Consider the following 23,583-nt stretch of genomic DNA (forward strand, 5'->3'; position numbering starts at 1 on the left):
GTATTCATTTAGATAGTGCACCCTAAATATCTGTGTCCAGTGGTGGTGCTGCGGTAGCGTTGTCACCTCACAGTACGACGTTGTCCTATTCGATTCTCAGCTAAAGCGTCTTCTGTGTGGAGACATATGTGAATGGGCATACCTTCATTGAAGGTTGTACATCAGGCTGGCAACTCGGTACGTAAAAATCTACTGCCAATCATTAGCGGACCGAAGTTCCACTGTGGCGACCCCTAACCGGAAAAAGCCGAAAGATACAACAACCCTAAATATCTGTGTCTTATTTATTTTTACACTGCCATGAATGCTATAGACTTGATATAATGTCATGGACTTTATGGGAATATATTATCCCTTAGCCAAATTGAGGCAATCATCAGATCCTTCTGGTTAGCCTTTGTGGTCCACACTAACACCATGGATCTAGTCTCCTAACTTTAGGTGAGGGCAACTTTACAGAAACCCTTTTATGGGTTGTGTCTTTGTTGTGAACTGTACAAAGGCACTCTCCAAACTTTTTACAAATGGCTGTGTCAACCTGCTTTTCCCCCCTGATTTTTTTTTTATTGCGGATGTACTTGAGAAGGCCTTTACTGTACTTGTGAGCACTTTGGAGAGTGTATCCTGCACCAGAAATGATGGCTTATGTAAGCACCTTGGACAGAGTATCTTGCACCAGAAATGATGGCTTATGTCAGCACCTTGGACAGAGTATCATGTTCCAGAAATGATGGCTTATACAAATCCTGTATTGCTTTTACCACACTATTATTCTTAACTTCCACCATCTGTAACAGTATGCTGCCAAGTGTGAATGTGCTTTAGTGTTCAGAGAAGTTCATAGCTATGAATTACCAGAATCATGCTTACTCTTCCAGTGCAGCAAGGTTTTTCACATGAAAGCACAGCACCAATACACTTTCCCACTAAACTCCAGAGATGGCTAATTATCTGTACTATGGACTTTCATTTTTTTGATATCCAGCTGTTTGATAGACATGATCTAGCATTCCAGCTGCTTCATTGTCAAATTTGCTTCTGCCTGGCTTTTTCACATCACTTGGCATTGCAGAATGAGTGTGGTGGTAATACCTACCGTATTTATCACAACTTAACCTAGAAACTGTGGTCATCATTGTTGGATCATAGTGTATGCTTGCAGTATGAAAAGAAATCAAATGTACACATTACTCAGATGACCAGATGCCCTGTCTCCAACACAAACACTGCCCTTACAAGCAAGATGACAATTATTTTTTTGTTTTATTTTAGTCTGAATGTTAACATTAAAACTGGTGTACTCATTGTTACTTCTTCAAATGCAACCTTGTAGACACCCAGGTGAGCATACTACCTTTTTAACACCACCTTCTAAGAAGCAGCCTAATTCCTTCAGCAAATCAGGCAGCATATCCTTCCCAGCAACTGCACTTCTTCTTTGATAGGCTCTGCGTCATTAGCACAAACTGACACTCTATCTCAACTAGCTATGATAATTCAACAGATGCACCTCCCTTTGTATGGTAACTTTTAAATAATATGGTCTGTTAGATAAATGAAGTGTCAACTCCTGAACCATATAGTACACAGGGACAGCCTGCAGTGATTGCCCATTGACTTATATAGTCTCAAAGTGCTTATCTTTGCAGAAAACTGAATGACATGAATAAAATGATGCCTTGTTTTAGCAGCGTGAATCCAAGAACTGGTGATAATTTTGAACAACAAAAGTGAGTAAAGGTTCAAAGTCACGTTCTAATAACAAAGGACATATGGAGGAAGTGGCCTTTGCTACACTGAGTGAATACAAAATCTGTCCCTTTCCACTTGTAGTAGTGGCATCCCTCTGATATCTGGAAGGAATTGATACTTAGCAACAGCAGGCCATGCAGTCAAACTAAGCTGTATAATGTAGTAAGAATCATCTAAAATTAATGGCCATATTCTTGTCATGTAATATAACTTTTCCTTATCCAGCATTTTGCAAAAATCAACAAATTACAGCACACACACTCTGAACCTTTTGAGCTCATGTGAAGGGTATGCATTGCCAAAGCCATGAGTTACAGAAGAGAATCATTAATTTGTGTAACAAAAAATTGTGCAATAATGCATAGTTGCTTTCACTCACATGTCACAAACAGGTCACAGTACATGTTATTTCTCTCTCCATGAGGTGCAGTGATCTTAGAGCTGATTATATAACTAAAATAGCTGTGAGAGCAAATACCCTTGTATGATGGTGCTGGGGAGGGGGACAATTCACCTACAGAAATGCCAGTCTGTAATCCAGTTATTTTATTCGTATCTGGAATTAAACCAAGTCAGTGAATATGTGTCTTAAGCCTATATGTATAGCTCAGATGTGTCCAGTTATTACTAGATTAGGAACCAGAGGACAGAGTATATGTGTATTCAGAACTAACATGAAGAATTGGTGGTAATGGTATGAAGTTTCATAAAGGAAATATAAAGAAAAGGTGTGGAGTGATGCACATATCAGAGGTGGGACTAATTTGTCATACATTTGTCATAAATGTTTTTATTAAACAGCGAGTTGTGTTCAGCCAACCTGTGGTAGAGCTATGAGCACTGCTCTTATTTCTGTTGTTGCTTCCATCTACAGAACCTAAGTAACAGATTTCACTCATAACTCTCAAATGAATCAGAAACAAATAACAGAATCAAAGATAAGTCCAGAAATAATCAGGGACAATCAGGGACACGTTTTAAAATATTAGTACTATTAACTTGAGAAGCTGACAGAATAAGAAAATATGAATTGATACTCATTTTCTGAAGTAAAAGGTCTGTAACCTGAATTATTGTCATAATTTATTAAGTGTAATTCACCACCTTTCTTCCCAAAGTCACCGGTTTTAGAAGGGGTTAAGAGGGACAGAGCTAAACTTGTGTCAAAATTATGAACAGTTGAGAGGCATGCTTAAACTGCTCACGCACTTGCAGAGTTTGGATCTTTTATTTCTCTTACTGATGCTGATTATTAACATTATATTTGTAATCTATGAAATGATGCTTTTCAAATGTGGAAAGTATTAAGGTAGACATTTATTTTCTTGTTATGCAATGCCATATGTCACTGTTTTTGATTAAATCCTTCATTAAAAATGCTATAATAGTCATTTACTATGTTTATCTGGAAGATACATACTTGTTTTTTTACCCCTAAGTGACTGTGCTACATGTCATCAACTTAAAATCTGCTGAATGTCAATTCCCTCATGCTGAAATATCAATGTTCAGTTTGGCAACAGGTGAGTCTAGAAGCAGATTCTAATTTAATTGATTATACAGTAATTGCAAAACAGTAGGAACAGAACCCCTAGAAATCCACATTCTACTAGTCTCCAAGTTTCATACAACTTAAAGGAAAACCACACCCGCAGACAGAAAAAAAACATGTTTATTTCATCATGGTTTGGTGTTTCTTACATTTTAACACCACTCTGGGAAAATTTACGGGTTTTTAAATATTTTTATACATAATTTATGAGTCTGACCACATGGGGTCTAGCATCTTGAACTGATCGTGATTGTTTAGTCTGCCTCTATTCCACAATGCAGTACTTGTCTGTAGAAAAATTACATCACGCAGGCCTCTTTCTTCCTAAAGCTCCTGTCACTGCATTGATTTTACATGCATGCATTGCTGTCTTTCAGTCAGTTAGTTTTAAGTAACATTTCATGCCGTTCAATGACTGTACAAAGAGTCCAAATGCCACAGAATAGACTTTCTAAGTGCTTTTTACTACTGCTTCTTTTTAGAATGGCTAAATTGCAGTCTTTTGTGAAGCCTGAATTGTACTATTTCGATTAATCTCCCATCCCCCTTCACACCTAACTTCCCTAGCTGTCAAAGTACTAAGGGTAATTTGACCTGTTACCTACTGTGACTGACAGCTCACAGCAGGAGACTTGACTCATGTACTGTTTCCTTGTTCTAGCCTTTACTTTCTGTATGAGTAGGGGAAGGACCAGGAAGCTGTGACATCACAGCATGGGTGGGATTTTAGGGTGGTCATGGTGATGTCAGTTTGGGGAGGGAAATGACCAGAAAACTACCTGTATTCATTGGCCTTGATAACATCAATGAATTGGAGACTGCAGCAAGCTTTTCCAGGGTGGGATAAAAGTTTTTTGAAAGTGGAACTACCACAGTATGGTAAGGTGCTGTTCTAGTGGAGAGAAACAGGCAATTTAAAATATTTTAAATGCTGTATTGTTGTTTCTTCATAGCAGGGACAGTAAATAGGGAGAAAAAGGACAGAAAAGTTGAGCATTTAATAACATAATCCCATTGTTGTACTTTAACATAACTTATATAACTGACCTTAGCAATCATCCCTACTCTTTGTTTCTGAAAATGTTTTCAAGTAGATGGTATTTGCATATACTTACAGTATGAGTAGATGAAAGCATATGTGCTGAGAGTCAGAATCCCCAAACTGCATTCGTAAAAAAAAAAAAAAAAAAAACTTCCAAAAACTACCCCCCCCCCCAAATTATATATACCAGCTCCACGGTTACACCAACTGAAAGAAGAAATTCCTCCCAAAAGGGCATCAATGTTAGCATAACTCACCAACACAGATTTCCTGTGGAGGAGTTCTGATCATTGGCGAGATGAACCTCAGGCAACTAAAGCTCAGCAGTACAATTTTCATGCTCTAGGTGGGTAACATTTTGCAGCTACTGCTTCTGTCCAGCCCCACATATTAGTAATCAACAATGCTTATCTGTAGAAGATCTTTTGATTATTCATCTCAATAGTTTCTTTTAATTTTTATGATTTACCCTGCCTGCCATACTTGAAAGTAAATGAATGAATTACACCCAAATCATTTAAACTTGTTCTTTTACTGATGATTCTATGGTGTAAGCAACTTACTCTGTTCCCTCTCTCGCCTATTTGAATTCTGTAGTGCTTGTGTTGTTCCCCAAGTTGTGCATGCTTGAAATAACAAGTTCACTGGCCTGAGAATTTACTTCAGGTTTAACATATGTCATAGCTTAAGTTACTCTTTATAAAAAGAACAGCAGATGAGCTTTAGTTTATAACAAAGCTTTACTTAGCTCTTATTAGTTGCCATGCCAACCAAATAACCTTCAAAAATACAAGCCAAAGACATTTAATTGTAGCACATAACTGTAAGTAGTGCTCAATGCATTGTTTGCTCACATAAGTACATATGTTTTATTTTTCAGTGCACTCACACATTATGGCCATTGTTTTTGAATGCGTCTAAAAATTGAGCAGGCAGTAAGCAGTTTTGAAGTATTACATTCTTGGTAAGTGAGCAAAGAGAAGACAGTTTGGAAATGTTGCACACTTGTTCATATATAAGGTTTAGTCACTTTATATCAATTCATAGTTTAACTTGTTTCCTTCTTGTGTGGTATTAAAGCCCAACAAATGCAACTTAAGTTGATTTTTTTCATTTTGCCACATTTAAGAGATCTTATTGCCTAGCAGTTTTTAGTAGGATATTATTATTTATCTTTTCATCCGGTACAATGAGTCTGTTTCATATAATATAAATGTCCGTTTTAGAAAGAGTAACCCAATGTTTGCATTGTAATAAAGAATGCAGAAGCATGGATGATTGTCATAGATTCATTTTTACATTAATTTTCAGCAGCAACTTCCATAATTCTGATACAAGCTACACTGTTTAAATCATGTGCCAGTGTGTTAGAAATCTCACTCTGCAGCTAACAAATGGTGATCTCAACAAATTAGAAAGGGAGCAATGAACAGGCATTTTTTTTGCATTGATGACAGATTACAGTGATATGGTGTCAAGCAACAAAAAAAGATAGTTAAATTAGTATGCAGCACAAGACTAGGGTGTAAAACTTTTATTAACAGGTAACACTTGGTCCAGATCAGTTTCTGTACAGGTTTCATTTTGGTCAAAGTGTACCCTGCCTGTTGGGTATAGAATACAACACAATGTTTTCACTGTTAATATAGCAAACTATGTCCTTCTCAACAAATGTGTGCACAGTGCATTACTGATATATGTGATGTATATCATTAAGCAGAAGCAAGATGCACATGAGAAATCATGAAATGTAAATAATAAAGCCCTTGACATGGGCAACTTACTGGCCAGCCAATGTAATTTTTACAGCATGCCTTCCAGGCTATGTGAAGCCATGCTATTCACTCCCTCCTTCCTCTTTCCATATCACTGCACTTGTTTAACTTGAAAGATTCTTGCTGTTCTTCTTTCAGCTTTTCCTGGTTAGGGGTCACCACAGTGGAACTCTGGTCCGCTAATGATTGGTAGTAGATTTTTTACAGGTGCTGAGGTGCCAGCTCGACACCCAACCTTCAACGAAGGCACGCCCATTTTACACATGTCTTTCGAACACCACTCGACTGTGAGGAGGACATGCAGACTCCACACAGAAGGCGCTCCAGCCGAGAGTGAACGGGAGAACCTCTTGCTGTGAGGCAACAACGCTACTGCTGCACCACTGTGGCTTGCAGTCATTAATTGTAGAGGTATCTTCGTTGATGGACTTCAACAGATTTTTTTGTTCGAAGTAAATGGTTCCAAATTCACATTCGTCATATTGCCTGCATCCGCAAAATCCATTAATATGTTAGTTTTTATAGCCTGCTGTTGGCTATCACGTGACAGTTATTTTTTTTAGATTGTATGCAGTGCTTTTGGATTACAATGAAAAATTTCATGCTAGAGAGATTTTTTTACTATGCCTGGATTTACTTGCAGATTTTTGCTAAACTCCTTGATGCAAGGAGTCCTCAGTGAGGTTTAGCATAAAAATACCAGTAAGTCACAGCAATTCTGAGAACCATGTACTGAGCTTATATGCCACAGAGTTACTGTGGCAATAAACAAACACAAAAACATTATTCTTTCAAGTTGTAACATATACACAAACTGCAGTGGGAAAAAAACAAAACAAAAAGGGAATGTCAAGGAGAGCATTTCAGATAAGGCCACATTTCAGCATGGTGTACAACAATGCCTTCATCTTAAAGGACAGCCACACACAAAAACTGAAAAAAATATTTTTTTCAGCATATCTTGAACTTTTCTTTATTAGTAATATCTCTCACACAAAGTAAGTGGTTATTATTATTTTCTACTTTGTTATACCCCAAAATGTCCTGAAAAGAGGATGCCATGGGTACCATGATTTTGTTTTGCAGTCAATGCGTTTGCCTCCCTTATGTCATTTTATAGGGACAGACATGTGAGGACCATTTACTGCATTTTTCTCTCAACAGTTTACAGCAGTACTGTGATTTTGACAGCATCAGTCCACACTTTGAATTGTTTTGCTTCCTCTGATTTTCATTATTGGCCATTTCTGCTACAGCAATTTAAGGAAGTTTGAATGACAAGCTTGAAAATGCAGTTGAGTTAATTGTTCTTTTCAAAGTAACAACTGAAGTTCAGTGTTGAAGTGTGAGAAATCTAACCCGTGTGATTAATAAGTGTTACTTGGATTGAGATGACTTGTCTTACATTCACAGATATTAATATTGTAGCTGGAATCGGAGTCTATCATGTTAATATTCCTTCCCCAACTAACATTGCCACTTGTCATGATTTTTTCCTGACAGTCAGGAAATCAAGTTCTCTGTCAGGAAATCTGGAAATCAGGGTCTCCTTCAGGAAATCCATGAGTACTGGAAAGTTGTTCTGAATCATTCTGAGAGAAAGCAAATTCCTCAAGTACGTTTCATAATATGTTTGCTGTTTTACTTGGATTTCTTATCTGCATTTAAATAATGTGGAAACCAAGCATTATTGTGGCTTATGCTTATTTGTGTGTGGGGGGGGGGGTTAAAGTGCATGTATGTGTACATGCGAGTAACAAGTTGGCCATAATTTCTTTTACGTTTCATCACAATAAGTGGCTATCTCTGGTCGTCTGGGTAGGAAATGTGGAAAAGGAAAACTTTGTGTGGAACAGAGGCACAGTGAGTACTGTTTGCATCTCACGGTGATGTCTTAATTTCTGAGTTTTGGGCTGTAGCTCCAGTTGTGTGGAGTCTGTATATCCTCACTGTCCCTGTCTCCATGTAAGTTTTAATCAGGTGTACTGATTTCTCCAACACTTCAAATGCATGTCGTAGGTGAATTGATGTTCTTCCTGTAAACGGTTCATTTCCTGGGCCCTTGCTTGTAAATGTTTCATCTCAGCAGCCACTGCTAAACACCTATAAAGGGTAACAGAATTTATCAGAGATTTGGAATTCATGGCTATGATCAGAAAGGCCCCAATGGCCATTAGCCTAGTACACACCAATGAAACTGATTGTCTGTAGACCTGGCTTGTCACGGGCAGTGGGCAGTGCCAGTATAGATATATATATATATATATATATATATATATATATATATATATATATATATATATATATGTGTGTGTGTATATGGATTCACTTCAGAAGCTCGAATTTACAAAATCTCGAACTGCAAATAACCGAAACCAAAAGATCGAGTTTCGTAAACTCGAACTTCTGAAATGAAAAAAAAAAAGACAAACTTTGCTTTGCAGGGCTTCCCCTGAACCCCATTGGGGGTTGTCCCCTACTTAAATATACCAACCAAGATCAGTGGGGAAATGGGAAATCTCCATCTTGCAGTGCAAAACAGGAGATTTCATTTCCTGTCAAAAAAAAATAAAAAACACAAAAATTTGCCTCTGTTATATATATATATATATATATATATATATATATATATATATATATATATATATATGTGTGTGTGTGTGTGTGTGTGTGTGTGTGTGTGTGTGTGTGTGTGTGTGTGTGTGTGTGTGTGTGTGTGTGTGTGTGTGTGTGCCTGTCTTGTGACAGACGTGGCCTGTCAGGGGCAATGCCAGTATATATATAATATATATATATATATATATATATATATATATATATATATATATATATATATATATGTGTGTGTGTGTGTGTGTGTGTGTGTACGTGTTTGTGTGTGTGTGTGACAAAAAGTAATACTGACAGACATATACATCTCCTGGGTAAGGATAAAGCAAGGCATAAATTGCATCACAAAACATCTAGACTCTTAGTGCTTCTTGGAGGGGTCTGTCATTTCTTGGTGTGTAAGTGGCTTTAGTAGGGTCCTCTGCATGGGTTCCACTTAGTCTAAAATTGACTCTGCCCATTGGTGGGCACAGAAATTGCTATAGGTTGTGTAGGGGCTGAGGATATTGTGGCCATTATATTTTTAGTTGTCCCCACAGTAAAATTTCAAATGTGTGCACATAAGGTCACTTTTTACTTTGTGTGTTGGGTGGTGACAGTTTGCCAATTATTTTTTTAACTTCCTCAAAATCACACTTCAGAGGTACGCAAAGAAGGTCACTATAACTTATCTATGGCAGCGGTACTGCATAGCAACAATCTGGATTTAATTAGTGTGAGTGTTTTTTTTATCTTCACTGTTTTCACAATTGAAATCAGATGTATATACAGGTGGCTATCTTCTGGTGGTAAGGGAAAGAAGGCATGCTGTTAATGTACATCTGACAATAACAGATTTAAATATATAGTTGTGCTATATTTGCTCATGCACTTTTATTGTAGTTTGACTTCAAAAGGGTACACAATAGGTGTCTGTGCTGTCTTCTGGGGTTAAGGTTGAAGAGCCATACTGTGTAGATGTGTGACAGCATTAACTTCAAATATTTAACTATGGTCATTTGTCCTTTCACTTTCATCCCAGTTTAACAACAGAGGGTTACACTTTAAGAGATTATGTTTTTTGGGTAGTAGGGAGGAAGGCAGTCATTTCAGATATGATTCTTGTGTTCTTCACAAGCATTTTCTTCTTAGTTTATGGACAAATACTACTCAATTTCTTGGTAACTACTGTACAGGGAAGGGAGTTACTTGTCTGCCATTACAAATTTGCCCTTTTCCAAAAGGTAGCGCTATCTTGGAGTTGGTATATATAATTAGGGGGTGTGGTAGGGTGCAGCCCCCCCATGTTGTGGGGTGTGGGGGTGAAACCCCCCCACCTTGGTGAGTTTAAAATGTTGTAGTTTGTCTTATGGTCACTCAAGTGACCAAGTGTTTTTCTTCCTAAGAAAACGTTTCAATGATCTAAGTGTTCACTGAAATGATCTTCAAGTTTTATGTTAGATGACTAGGGGTTTGATGAATTGAGGACTCGATGAAGTGATATAGACCCATGTAGACACAAGAAAGCACAAACTAATGCTTCCCAAGTATACTGCAGATCAGAAACACCTGTAATGTAGTATAGGACCTGCTACAAAATTACAATACTCCCATTACTGTGAATCAAAGTAAAACTATGGCACCAGATCAGGCAGATTTATGAAAATACAATTACTTTTAGCTGGAAGGAGGTAAAACAAGCATGAGATGTGAAATAAATATTTATAAAGTCTTTAAGGAGTACAGATTCTTCAGTAAATCACAATATTCCCACTACTGAAAATCTAACTTCAATGCTATGGCAACAAACCAGAGTGTGCAAGTACAGTTGCTACTAGCAATAAACAGGTAAAAAGGAATTATGAAATAATTGCTTATGACAGCTGTTTGAAGCAGAGATCCTGCATTAAAATGCAATACTCCCACAATCACAAATCAAACTACAAGATTATGTCACCAGACCTGTCTGAAATCACATGTAAACAACTTTTGTTAAAAAAATTGAGTAAAATCACACGGAATGCAAAAATAAATGTATAAGTAGATAAGAGAATTTATGCACATCACAAATATGCAAAAAAATGCAATCCGTAATTTAAATAAATGTTTTAACTTCCTTTTTAGTCAGAAAAATGCTGTTTTGAATGTCTGGAGTCCACCACAATCAACCCAGATCTTCTTTCAGTGCTTCTGAGCTTCCATACTGCTCTGAGTCTTGATTCAAAGACCATTATCATCATGGCTGAAAATTATCCAAGTTAATAAGATCATTTACACTTTTAACCAGAGTAAATAAACAAAATAAAACAGGCTTAATTATCACAATGTATAATTGATAACATATTTCATGACCATTTGTTTTCCATACATGTAGCTGTAACACATAAAATCTATAAAAACTATACCAAGAGCTAGTTAAACCTTGATAAGTTTATGAAAAATAAAAGCAATTTATACCCACTCCAAAAGACTTACTACAGTCATTGGGAATATGTAAGATTCTTTGAACTGCATGCTAACTTTTAGAAGAACCACCCTGCCATGTAATTATAGCCTGTCCTTATACACCATATTTGAGAGTGTATGTTTTTGTACAGCACACCATTTACATACAGAAACAATCCTGAAACTGATAAGCTTAAGCAAAAACTATTCATCCAACCAGTCACTCTGGGCAGGATTCACGAAGGCCTGCACGGAGTCTAAGAGTAGTGTAAGACTCCATGCAGCCTTCGCGATCCAGGAACAGCCCTAAATTCCGTGTAAGAGACCAGCTAAAACGTCTCTTACATGGAGTGGGCGTGGATATGCTAATCACCTCACTTGCAGCCCAAAGGCATGCAAATGAGGTAGATTAGCGATCCAGGAAGACCAAAACAGCCCGTGTAAGAGCCGTTTTAGATGCAGAAATGTACTCAGTTGACAACTGAGTACGTTTCTGCAAAAAACACAATGGAGCCATGTCAGCTCCAAATAAAGGGTGCATATGTGTCAGGCAGCATGCCAATGGCCAAATATGTGGTCATTGGCAAGGTACCCAGATGCAAATATGAAAAATAAATATTTTTTTTTTCGATGATCACTGATGTTTAAACGCAGCACAGCCCCGTGCAAATGGGCTGTGCTGTATAAAACATAAAAATGAAGGTTATAAACCCACAAATGTGGGTTTTATGCAATACATGGATTTACAATGCAGGGACCAGCAGACCAAAAACAACATGGCCACTGTTTAGTGGTTGCTAAGGGGGGAAGCTGAGTCTAAGACATGTAACTAAGCATTAGTAGGCAATCTGATGTAAATGAGTGTTAGGATACTGAATTCCACTGTCACATAGCAAATGAGCACATTCTGAGTAGTGTAAGAGATACATAAGGGGGAGGAATAGAGTAGGAGATAGGTGACATCACAGGGGGGAATGGTAGAAAGAAATGCAGTTCATTGGAGGTCAGTGTTACATGACAGATGTCAGACACATATCATGGAAAGAGGAGTGCCACAACATAAGCATGGGAAAGTCAAGTAATGGAAGGTGTACACTGTTGCTTACACCAAAGTTTCTTGCTGGGTGTGCATGCGCACGTGTGCGCGCCATGAAGCGCGAGTAGGACAGTGTGCGCGCGTGTAAGGCAGACTGAGCATGTGGGAGCCTGTTGGTAGACTTGTAAGACTGTTTGCGCTGGTGTGCACGCGTTTTAACCTGAATAAGCAGATTCTGAACCGTGTAAGCATGTGTGCGCGCGTGTAAGCCACTGTGAGCGTGTTTCTGCTGGTATGCACGTTGCTCCCCCCTGAGGAATCAGAAAGGAAAAAGGAAGCAACAGAATTAGTAGGAAGCTAGCAGGGAATACTGCTGGAGCTAGCAGGTGAAAACAATTAGAAGCAGGCAATTACACAGGCAGAATAGTAGCTCAGCCAAGCACTTAAAACTCTGCAAACAGCAGTGCAGGATGTTTCTCTCAAGAGACACTGCAAGACAGGAGTAAGCTATTAGAAGTGAAAACTGAAAAATCTGAACTCAGAGCAGAAATGCTAGGGGCTGCCATAGCTGTCATAAGGAGACATAGGCTACTTGCTGAGGGTGGTGACAATGCAGATGGTGCCAGACAACCCACAGTGAGGAGACATAGAAGAGTGTACAAGCCCAGGGTCACCAACCACGGGTTACATGAGCTGGAGATAGTAGAGCGCTATAGAGTGGACAGAGACCTCCTGCAGCAAATTGTCGAGCTGTGCAGGCCACGCTTCACACACAGAACCAACAGAGGGGAACCCATCCCAGTGGAAACCAAGGTATGTGTTGGCATAAGAATACTAGCAATAGGTACCTTCCAGAGACCAACTGGTGATATGATGGGGATATCACAGGCATCAGCCTCCAGGGTACTGCACCAGTTCCTGGATGCCATGTCAGCACATGTCGGTGATCATGTATATTTCCCCAATGCCTGTGAGGTATTGGCCAGCAATATGCGTCTCTTCCAGCAAATAGCGGAATACCTGAGGTAGTGGGTGCAATAGACTGCATGCACATACGCATCAAAGCACCAGCCGGTGAGCAGGGTAGGGCCTACATTAACCGCAAGGGCTTCCCCTCCATCAACTGCCAGGTTGTGTGTGATGCCCAGGGCATAATAATGAATGTGTGTGCTGGCTGCCCTGGGAGCTACCATGATTCCCATATCTGGCATTTGACGCAGCTGTACCAGACATTTGCCAATGGGGCCATCCCACACGGACACCTAGTGGGGGATGCAGGTTATGCACTGGAGCCATGGCTGATAACACCCATCAGAAATGCACACACACCTGAACAGGAACGCCATAATGAGGCACACGCACAAACATGTAATGTAATAGAGTGTGTGTTTGGGCTGCTCAAGTCACGGTTCCGGTGTCTGGACACATCTGGTGGAGCCTTGCAGTACTCACCAACTACATGTACCCAAATTGTCATGGTATGTGCTATGCTACATAATATGATCTTGCGAAAACAGCTGCAGCAGGACCAGCATAGGGCCGGGCCAAACAGCCCCCCACCATTGCCAAGGCCATCACAGGCAGAGCGTGACTCGGAGGAGGAACAACCTGAGCCTGCCCCAGTAGGAAGAAGGAGGTGTGCCCAGTATGCCCTGGCCTTGGCAAAGAGGCAACACATAGCACATACATTGGCTCAGTAGGAACCCTGGGAATGATACCCCTCTCTGACTCACTCATATAATAACAGGGATACCTAAAATGACATAACTGCTCTCAAACATGTACAGGGAGTGTAGTATGTGCATCCGACAGAGACAGCCCTGCAGCACCACCTGAGGCATGAATGCCATGTGTTAAGCAATGTAACACCATGTAGTATATGCACACTTGATGACCCTGACTAACATCCTACCCTCACCAAGCATGACGATGAGATGATCAAGTGCAATAATTGGCTGAAGTATTGCAGTTAGTCAAAGGGGGTCCAATGTGTGCCAGTCTGGGATGACATGCTGAGCATGACATGATGCTCCACCTGCTAGGGGTGGCGTGCACCTATCAGTCCAGGCCTTATGGATACTGGCAAAGGCTGCTGTTACCCACAGTGTGCCCTGAATCGGTAAGGCTCAAAACACAAACCCACCTCCATAGGTATCACAAGGGATAAGAACCAAGATGTAACGCTACCCAATGCCAGAAGTCTAAACAGCAAGATGCATGCAGTCTAAACTCCCCCAGTATGGAGAATGTTGATATCTGTCCTGTAATAGAAAACTGGGTCAAGGCTCACAACAGCACTGTAACACTACCAGGTTACACCTCATACTGTGCTGTACAGCCTCAAAACATGGAACAAGCTACAAAAGGAGGGTGACTAGCAATAATTGTCAAGGATAACCACACCCCCATGTTGGTACCACAACAAGAAGCAGCATGGACTAGCCATGGTCAAGTAACAGTGGCTAAAACTGCCTCCCAGTTTATAGCCTGCTACAGACTACCATCCTAACACCAGAAACTGCACCTGGCCTATGTTGGAATACATGAATATATCAAGCCCTCCAAACCACATTATATTGTGTGACTGAAAATACCCAGACATAGACTGGGAGAATTATACTAGCTCCAACACTGTAGGACAAAAGTTCCTAGAATCTATAAACCAAAATGCCCAGGAACAATGTACCACTCCCACAAGAGGGGTAAGCATACTGGATGTGATAATCAGCAACATGGGTACTGGATGGCAAGATGAGAAGTGTATCCCTCATTGGTAAGACCAGATCATAGAGTAATCACACTGGATATACACATCCTGGCCACAGTCCCTGGCCAGAAAACCACAGTGAAAAACATGTGTAAAGCAAACGTTGCACTCCTCCAAACTGATGTGGAATCCATTAAAGGCCCTGTGCAGGTGCAAAATATGGGCCACACCTCAGAACCTGTTATACAGGCATTCCAAGTACACTGCCAGGAATGCTTGGATTATGCAATCCCAAATAAAACCAAGACACAATGCCATACACGCAGGCATCTGGCATGGTGGACTCCAGCCATTACCAAACCATGCAAGAGAATGAGGAAGCTACTATATGATACAGCAAACATAAAAAGGGAAGTAATCACTGATCAGTAGTATGGCAATAAAATATGTCCACACATACAATTCACTAAGGCCAGCTACAACAAGTTGAATCTGTGAATCTTGAGGCAATGTTACACCTGCCCCAAGTACACAGACAACCCTGAACTCCCCAAGAAATACAAATATATGTGAGAGATGCAACCATTTATCCAAACCGGAGGCTGAGCTCCCTTAACTCAGTACTGTCAAAACTAGTCAGGAGGAGAAGGTAACCACACACACCACAAACCCAGTCCCACATAGACCTATCACAACTGCAAACCAAAGACAAACACAGAAAAACATTCCCAGAGGCCCTAATTACAAACACACCACACCAACAGAGGCCTCCAAAGCAGACACCCAAGCAACCACAACCTCCAAACATAGCACATGGAACACATAGTACACAAAGCTGGTGTGCCAAACAGTCAGAGGCCAGAAGGAGAAACAACATGCCTGATACAGTTGTAATAGGTGACTCCATAGACAGACACACTGCTGTCCCGCTCACCAGACTGAACAAGGGAAAGGGTACAGTAAGCTGCCTGTAGGCTGCTACAATACACCACATAACACAAGTATGCAGGTCACCCCAAAGCAAGTAGAAATATGATGCAGTCATTGTCCATGCTGGCGTGAGTGACCTGAGAAGTACCTCCCTGGACTACATGAAAAGAGACATAGATGAGCTCTCCGATTATGTAGTCCAGGCCGGTATGACACTGACCATTTGCAGCATCCTACCCTCACCAAGAATGATGGCACAGTACAAACACAGAATGATCAGCTTTAACAAGTGGCACAATTACTGGTGTCATTCCAAGGGGATCCAATGTCTGTCTGCTTGGGATGTCATGCTTGACAAGCCACACTGCTGTTCCAGGGATGGCTTGCACCTGTTACCCCTGGGCGTCTGGATATTGGATAAGGCTTTTGCCACCTCCATAGAGCCTTTCGTAGGCAAGGCTGAAAAGACTAACCCACCACCTTAGAAAACATAAGTGGAAAGAAACAGAAGGGTAATGCTGACCAATGCCAGACATGTAAACCTCAATATGCATGCTCCCGAGGCCCTCCCCAGTATAGAGAACATTGTTGTCCGTGCAGTGACAGAAACCTGCAGCAAGCCTCCTGACAGCACACCAGCACTACCAGGTTATACCTCATATCATGCATTATGGCCCCAAAACATGGACCAAAACATGAAAGGAGGGGGAGTATCCATATTCAGCACAGACACCCATACGTCCAGGTAACTGACAATGCACGAAGCATCGGAGACCACACATGTGCAACTAACCATAGGCAAAACTGCTGTACAGTCTGTAGCATGCTACAGACCACACTCTCACACACAGGAACCCCACCCAGCCGTCCTGAAGACACTGGACAGTATGAATGTCCCACCAAATACCAAACAAGGTACTCACAAATTACCACATAGGTTGTAAACCATTATGTATGGAAGGAGTAATCAGGGACCTAGGGACACATGTGGACAGTAACCTGTTATGTGACACTCACATTGCCAACGTGGCTAGGAAGACTGTCTATATTGGACACCGTATCATGAAAGGATTCACATCTACGTTAACAGAGGTCATTGTGCCCCTATACTGTTCTCTTATCAGACCCATAATCTAGTACAATGCCTCATTTGGGATGTACCTTACCTGACACCTGCAGCAGTTAGAAAGACCTCAAAGGTACCTCACCAAGAGGATAAAGGGTCTCAAATATATGTCATATGCTGCCTGGCTGTAGACACCCCAGCTGAATGCAGTCACATACTGCCTACACAGAGGCGTTGTATGCCTGTTGTACAAGACCATGTCCAACACAGGAGTAATGGACATGCTCCACCCCAGAAAACCCAAAGCCATTGGAGCTGTGAGAGTGAGAGATGTCAACCTCAACACATAATGAAATAGGATGTGCTGGGGGGACAAATACATAACCCTGAGGCTCCCTACACCCTGGAACAGAATCCCACTCCATGTTAGGCAGAGCCCCTCACTGACACTCTTCAACAGGAATCTTGCCAAGTGGATGGATGATCGTAGATGTACACTGGGGTCTTCACTGTGTCACGTCCAGACAGAGGCACAGTAAAGTAAAGCATAAATGGCCATAATATTCATATAGCAAGGGGTGGCGAAAGCCACACACACTCTGGCTAGGCTTATAAATGCCCTAGGGTGGATAGCCTAGTATGAACCTATGAACCTATGAAGATACAAATTGTACAGGACACTAAGGATAATCACAAGGCTTTCTTAGCTGATGGTAGGAACCTTATTGGGAATTCACAGATATGCTCTGAATCACTCAAATATTACAAACAACATACCAAACACACACACATATTGCCAACATCCAACCTGACAGGTGCAGTTCAACCCCCACCCCCCCAGAATGCAAAATATCTATCACAGCAGACTGCTGGCCCCCTGACATTGCAGATGCTGAGGTAACAGCCAGCATCTACAAAGCAAAACACACAGCAGCAATGGTATGAGATGGTGTCCTGGGCTTAGTGCAACATGGACTCCAAGAAGAATGGAATGCCAAATCACACTACTGCTCAATGTCAGCCTTACCACAAGATATGTACCCAAAGAGCAGTGTACATCAACAGTGGTCCTTCTCAACAAAGGTGTTGCCTGAATGGATACTGCAAACTACCACCCCAGAATCCTGACAAGCTTGGTCTGCACAGCTATGGAAAGGATCAGCATGTACCGCAGACATAAAGATATTGGGGACCTACTGACACCGGACCCTACCCAGTGTGGCTTTCTTAAGTGCAGATCCTGCCCCTTAAACATGTTTGACTCATTTGAAACAGTCATTAAGGTCATTGATGAGGGCAATGTGGTCCACACAGCGTAGCTGGACCTTGCAAAGGCTTCCATATAATACTCCACGCGTTCATTATAGATAAGCTCACCAGCTTAAATATAAACCCCTATGTCAGTAGAGGGGTTGCAAACCAGACCAAGGACAGAACTGACATAGTCAGACATGCTGCAGCCATCAAAAGGGACACATAGAAACAGACAACTGGTGCCATAGCCATATTAGCAAGCTAATTGCAGAAAAGTGTATAGTCAACCCCTGTGGATATACAGTAAGTGCCCAGCAATTACCACATAGGTGTTAACCCATTAAGTACTTAACATGTAATGAGAGACCTGGGGACACAAGTTGATAGATATCCTGCATTGGACAAGCATGTGGCTGTAGTGGTTACAGAAACATACCATATACCCACCTAATCATGAAGGTTGTCAGATCTAGATAAGGGGAGGTCATTGTGGCTCTGCAGTCATCCTTCATCAGCGTTACAATTGACTACAATAGCCCCTGTGAGATGTACCTCAGCAAACACCTCCATCAACTGTAAAGTCCCCAAAAGTACCTCACCAGGAGTATCAAAGAGCTTGAACAGATGCCATGTGTTGCCTGATTAAATAAACTGCAGCTCCACACACTGCCATACTGCCCACCCAGAGACAAGTTGTGGCTGATGTATAAAGCCATGTCCAAGCTGGAACCAATGAACATGCTGCACCTTGTACAATCTGAATGGCAGTGAGCTATGCACATGAGAGACCTGAACCCCAGCACTGACATACATAGGACAAGCTGTACTGAATGATCCATAACACAGAAGCCACCCCCACCCATGAGTAAACTCCCAGTACAGGTTAGCCAGAGAGTCACTCATCGACTCTCCTCAAGAGGAATCTAGATGAGTGGATGGGAGATGGTAGGTTTACCCTGGGTATCACTGTTATGTCACGGGTAGACGGAGGCACAGTATACTAACCATGACATATGTCATGGCAAACTCCACTTACAATGTGTGTCGAAGGACAAACACACTCTCCGACTAGCATTAGAAATGGCCTAGGGCACAGCGCTAGTGTTTGCCAATGTACACCTATGTTGTGGAATACACTACCAATGTTGGACAAGCCTGGTTTACGTAGTTCATATCTGAACATAATGCAACATGGTCAGATGTGCACAACTGGCCCCTGCAGTGACAACCTTGCCTGGGGGTGGGGATGGGACATGGATGTCCAGGGAAAGGTGGGTATGGTCAGATATCAACAATGGTGGTCTACCTCTGGTGTGGAACAGTGAGTACCCATGTTGCAGATGGTCAGGTGCAATATGTAATCCCCCTTGTGGCTGTGGTGAGTGGTTGTGCCACAGCACATGGACTCACAAACGGTAGTGGCTGTAGGGTAATGTTGTAGAGGCCTGAGTAGTTCCCACACACAATATACCTGTACCTGACGTTAACAACTGGAATGGTGTATGTGAACACCTGCATACCTTTGCACTGTTCCCAGGGAAGCAAAGTGTGTGTCCTGGATGTGGGAGGGGTGGTCCGAACTGGTTGTGTTGTGTGTTACATGTCCTGTGGTCATGAAGCATGGTATAGAACATAACCTGCCAGTGCGATGTGCATATCTGACCCTGAAGTAGGTGGCTGCAAATGCATATATATGCTATCCCCCACCTGACAGGTAGTACTAGATGTACATACCTCTGTAGAAATAATGATGTCAGCACCCTATAAATACTGCAGGTGCAGAACAGATGCCCAGTAATTCGGATAGTGCGCTCTGCTAATGCGTCTCCTTCAAGTGTCATAATATAGTTAGGTAGGGGGTTGAATCCTGCAAATGCTCAGTGTGTGTGGGTGAGAGGGGTTTGTGTGTGTGCAAGTCTGTATGAAGAAATGTCCCTTTTGGCAACTGGGAAAACACACTACAGGATGCACATTCCCCTTTCTAAACACTGATGATGTCAGCACCCTATAAGTACAGCAGGAGAAGAAAAACTTCCCAGTAATGCGAATAACGCGCTCTGCTAATGCGTCTGTCATGAGTGTCATAATATAGCTAGGTAGGGGTTGGAATCCGGCAAGTGTGTGTGTTTGGGTGAAGGGGCTTAGTGTGTGTGCAATTCTGTGTGAGGGAAATGTCCCTTTTGGCAACTAGGAGAACACACTACAGGATGCACATTCCCCTTTCTAAACACTGATGATGTCAGCACCCTATAAGTATAGCAGGAGAAGAAAAACCTCCCAGTAATGCGAATAGCGTACTCTACTAATGCGTCCGTCTTTAGTGTCATAACATAGTTAGGTAGGGGTTTGAATCATGCAAATGGCAAGTGTTTGGGTGAGGGGGGTAGTGTGTGTGTAATTCTGTGTGAGGGAAATGTCCCTTTTGGCAACTAGGAGAACACACTACAGGATGCACATTCCCCTTTCTAAACACTGATGATGTCAGCACCCTATAAATATAGCAGGAGAAAAGAAACCTCCCAGTAATGCGAATAGCACGCCCCGCTAATGCGTCATTCTTGAGTGTCATAACATAGTTAGGTAGGGGTTTGAATCCTGCAAGTGTGCGTGTTTGGATGAGGGGGGTAGTGTGTGTGCAATTCTGTGTGAGGGATATGTCCCTTTTGGCAGCTAGGAGAACACACTACAGGATGCACATTCCTCTTTCTAAACACTGATGATGTCAGCACCCTATAAGTATAGCAGGAGAAGAGAAACTTCCCAGTAACGCAAATAGAGCACTCTGCTAATGTGTCCGTCTTGGGTGTCATAACATAATGAGGTAGGGGTTTGAATCCTGCAAATGTGTGTGGGGGGATGGAAGTAGGGTGTATGCAATTACATGTGTGAGAGAACTGACCCTTTTGCCAACCAGTACAACACACCAGCTGCTGCATATTCCAATCTCTACACAGAGATGATGTCAGCACCCTACAAGTACAGCGGAAGAGGGCAAATCCCCCAGTAATGCAAATAGCACACTCTGCTACTGCGTCTCCCACTACTGTCATAGCACAGTTAGTTATGGCTTTGAATTCCACACATGCCAGGTGTTGTTTTTTTACACAGAATGCCCATGTGTGTGGGTTGTTGTTCACAATAATGCATGACTGAGTCATATGTGTCCATGCCTCTGACTGACCTGTATGCTTGTGTTATGTGGTGGACCATAGTGCCCCACGGGCATATCACTGTGACCTTCACCTTGTCCAGCCTGGTGAGCAGGACCTCACTGTACCGGACAATAAAGGTACCTAACACAACTGTAGCAGGTGTGTTGTCTAGCCATACAGGCTGTGACTGTTTGGCACACAGGATTTGTGTGCTATATGTTGCACGTGCTGTGTTCCGCTATATGCCTGTGTGCCAGCTGCAGAGGTGTCTGCTGCTCAGGCAGGATGCTATTCTGAGGCTCCACAAATGGCCCAGTGTGTTCACATGTTTGGATTGCTGTCAGTGTAGGTCTACATCAGACTGGTATTGTAGTCACTGTAGTATGAAATGCCACCTGACAGGTTATGCCAGTACTGGGTTCAGAGTGCTTAGTCCCCAGTTTGGCTATGTGGTTGCATCTCATACATGTGTTGTATGTCCATGTGTAGGGGAGAGGGTTGGCTGTGTACATGTGGCAGCTGTGACATTGCCACATGACCCACATATTCCACAACTGTACCATAGAGGTGACTGACAAGTGACCTTTGCACATGCTACCATAGTATTGTGATTGCAATGGTGATTAACAGCACATAGGGCCAATGGGGAACAAGGTACATAGGTTCATAGGTTCATACTAGGCTATCTGCCCTAGGGCATTTATAAGCCTAGCCAGAGTGTGTTTGGCTTTCGCCACCCATTTTAAATTTATTTTGCTATGCCCTTTTTCGAGGTTAGTATACTGTGCCTCTGTCTAACAGTAACACAGAAGTGATATCTGGGGTAAACCTACGATCTCCCATCCACTCATCAAGATTCCTCTTGAAGAGACTCAATGAGGGACTCTGCCTAACCTGGACTGGGATTTTATTCCGGAGTGAAGGGAGCCTCTGGGTTATGAATCTGTCCCTCCAGCATGTCCTATTTATTTCAGTGCTGAGGTTCAAGTCTCTCGAGCGTGTAGCTCGATGGGATTTGGATTTTCTGAGGTGCAGCATGTCCATTAATTCCGGGTTGGACATGGCTTTATACGTCAGGCACAGATCGCCTCTGAACAGGCGGTATGCCACTGAGTAGAGCTGGAGTTTCTTTAACCGGGCAGCATATGGCACCTGTTTGAGCCCTTTGATCCTCTTGGTGAGGTACTTTTGGGGTCTTTCCAGTTGCTGCAGGTGTCTGGTAAGGTACATCCCAAAAAGGGCATTGTACTCAATTATGGGCCTGATGAGGGATGAGTAAGGAGGCACGATGACCTCCCCTGATCTAGATGTGAATCCCTTCATGATTAGGTGGGCTATATAAAATGTTTTTCTAACCACTTTGGCCATGTGGTTGTCAAATGAGAGATAGCTATCAACTTGGGTCCCCAGGTCCCTAATTACTTCTTCTGTACTTAATGGATTACCACCTATGTGGTAATTTGTGGGCACTTTGTTTTTGCCAAAGGGGATGACTATACACTGTTTGGCATTTAGCTTGAGGCCATGACTCTGGCACCAGTTGTCTGTTTCTATGAGGCCCTTTTGGAGGATGCTTGTGTCGGCTGGAGAGTCGATTATGGCTTCAGTTTTCAGTCATCTGCAAACTTGGTCAGCCACAGTCCTTCCGTGTTGGCCTGTACCTCCGAGAAATATATACCGAACAAGAGAGGTCCTAGGACTGAGCCTTGTGGGACACCACGTGTAACTGGTTTGGAGTCTGACATGGCTCCAGCAATTCTAACCATGTGGGTTCTGTCCTTGAGCCAGTTTTCAATCCATCTAGTGACATAGGGGTTTATATTTAAGCTGGTGAGCTTATCTATAATGCCCGAGTGGGGTATTGTATCGAAGGCTTTTGCAAAGTCCAGGTAGGCTGTGTGTACCACCTTCCCCTCGTCAATGGCCTTGGTGACTGTTTCAAAGAAATCAACCAGGTTTAAGAGGCAGGATCTGCCGTTAACAAAGCCGAACTGGGTAGGATCCAGTGTCTGTAGGTCCCCAATATCTTTATTTATGAGGTCCATGATGATCCTTTCCATAGCTTTGCAGACCAAGCTAGTCAGGCTTATGGGACGATAGTTTCCAGGATCCGTTGAGGCACCACCTTTATGGAGAGGGACCACTGTTGCTGTACGCCACTCTTTGGGCACATATCCTGTAGTAAGGCTGAGACTGAACAGTAGTGTTATGTTTGGGTTTAGCTCTTCTTGGAGTTCATGTACGACACAGCCCGGGACACTGTCTGGTCCCGTTGATGCTGTG

The sequence above is a fragment of the Protopterus annectens genome, chromosome 6.part0 (genome assembly GCF_019279795.1).
Source record: "Protopterus annectens isolate FY-2018-M chromosome 6.part0, PAN1.0, whole genome shotgun sequence".
NCBI classification, from domain to species: domain Eukaryota; kingdom Metazoa; phylum Chordata; order Ceratodontiformes; family Protopteridae; genus Protopterus; species Protopterus annectens.